This window comes from Equus caballus, chromosome 15 (genome assembly GCF_041296265.1).
Source record: "Equus caballus isolate H_3958 breed thoroughbred chromosome 15, TB-T2T, whole genome shotgun sequence".
Classification (NCBI taxonomy): domain Eukaryota; kingdom Metazoa; phylum Chordata; class Mammalia; order Perissodactyla; family Equidae; genus Equus; species Equus caballus.
Genome location: NC_091698.1, coordinates 45,378,307 through 45,380,849, shown reverse-complemented (window position 1 = coordinate 45,380,849; position 2,543 = coordinate 45,378,307).

The window sequence follows — 2,543 nt, the reverse complement described above, 5'->3', positions numbered from 1 at the left end:
CTGGATCCTGGGTCTATTTACCTCGCTTTGACCGTCACTTAGACTCATGGCAACTACACGTGTGCAAACACTTTTGAAGGTTTTTAAAGGGATATTTTTATGAAGTGGATTGAAGGAGTTGAAGAAACTGAAGATACCCCTGAAGTATTGCCATTTTATGAGTTAAGAAGTGTCCACCCCAAACCTACTGAGACCTCTGGGATTTGGAGGCGTAGTGGGAGAGACATTTATCATTTCCACATCCAAAAAATGATAAGATTATAGAGATGTTTAATCTTTTGTGAATCTAGTATTTTCTAGACATTAAAAAAAATCCTGGGGCTGGCCCAGTGGTGCAGTGGTAACTTCGCACGTTCTGCTTTGGTGGCCCAGGGTTCCCCGTTTCAGATCCCGGGTGCAGACATGATACCGCTTGGCAAGCTATGCTGTGGTGGGCCTCCCACATATAAAGTAGAGGAAGATGGGCATGGATATTAGCTCAGGGCCAGTTTTCCTCAGCAAAAAGAGGAGGATTGGCGGCAGATGTTAGCTCAGGGCTAATCTTCCTCAAAAAAAAAAAAAATCCTATTTAAAAGATAGGAACATGAAGTACTAAGGACTGTAACTCTTCCGTTCTACCCCTCGTCCTCATTTATAACTTACTTTTATTTAGTTAAATTCAATAATGGAATAATCACCCACTCAAAACAAAACTAGGCCCTTGACAGAAGCCCACATCTAACTAGGTGGTCACCCGATGCATCCTTTCACCTTCTCTCACCCAAGGTGACTTTCCATGCTGTGCTCAAGTCAGGTTTGGAGTCAGAGGGCTGTCCTGTCATATCACTTTCTCATCTGTCCCCGTTGTCACCAATGGGGTAAATCTGCTTTGGCAGCCTTAACATTTAAAAAATCCTTAAATGGCCTCGCTTGGCAGAGAATACAGCTCACATTAAATGCTGCTGCTTGTAGCATAATTTTCTATGTTTAAGAGGAGCTCAAATATAGCTGAGATATTATTCATCTCGGAGCCATCGCCCACCAATTTGGATATAACTTCCTTTGTCACATTCCAGAAATTCTTTCTTCCAGGATAGGACCAGGGCAGCTGACTAAGAGGTCCCCACCCCACAGTCCCTCCGCTCCAATACTGATTAGCATTTTTCCCTCAGCTTCTGCCATGGGGCATAATGGCTGCTGAGTGACATTCTCCTTTGAGGCTCATAATTTAGAGGCCGCTGCATGGAGTGACACATGCTGCCATTAGTCACTCCTCCCAGCGCTGAGTTTGTATCTGTATCTTGCAGTTACAGAGAGCAAGTAGGAGTCATAAGACACACCTAGACTTGAAGAGGGGATAAAAAAAATAATGCAAGTTGTGGAACCCCCTAGTTCGTCTTCACCTTTGTTGGGGAGAGACTTTCTTAGAATAAAAATGAATTCTGGGAGATGATTTGAATTAGCAGGGTAAAGGCTTGTTTGTGTAATAGATGTTTTACTCTGAAGAATCTGCAAGACTTAAAGTTATCTAGGTTGAAAGTGCTATAAGGAGGCTCCATCTGCCACCAATAGAACACAGTCTCTAAGGCATTGACCACAAGGGGGTCCGTCAGAACCGAACTCGATGTCTGAAGCCTGGGGGTAGGTGAAGGTGGGGGTGGGGTGGGTAGGAGCAGAGGGGTAGAAAGAACAGAGGGAGAGAAAGAAGGGAATCGGGACTTCCCACCTACGGCTGATGCAGTCTGCACTGAAGGGCTATATTAAGCAAAAAGTAAGGACGTGTTTGGCATCATCCACTGGGCTCTGGGTGTCATCATGGCTGGCCACTGGAAAGATTATTTTCTTCCTAGTCAAGATGTTGCAGGACATAAGAACAGGGTAACATAAGGAAGGTGATAAGCATGAGCAAGTGTTTGGGTTGGCCTCCTGAAGGCCAGACCTCTGATGAGATGGTATGCCAATGCTTATGACGAGCTCTGGGCTAGGGAGCTCTCAGGGTGTTGCCCAGCCCACAATTGCTCCTTGCCTGAGAGCTGCCCCCAGATCATAGCAGTGCAGCCCAGCAACCAGATCTGTGTTCTCTAAATCTTCCCCAAGGCGGATAATTGGTCCAGAAGAGGAGACCGGGTCCAGGTTGGGCCAATTGTATCCTATCTTCTGGGAGGATCTAGAATATGGAACCGAGAGACGCATGGCCTGGGAGTTCCTGGCTGGAGTCGCATCAGTGGTGATGTTCCAGAGGAAAGTAGATCTTCCAGCCTCAGTCGGGCTTTCAGGCCAACCTTTCACCTTTAACTTCATGAGAATTTCACCAGAGCCAGAACCATCTATTTAAGCTGCTCCTGAATTCCTGATCCATAGAAATTGTATGAGATAATATATGTTTGTTGTTGTTTTAAGCTTCTAAATTTTGGGCAATTTGTAATACAGCCATAAGTAACTAACACAGAAAGGTATATACATCTCATGTGTATCAATTAGGAATGTTTTTGGCAGCTAGTAACAGAATATTTGGCCACAGTCTTAAAGCTTGAGGACATTCAATGCTGAATTGGTTTCCTAGG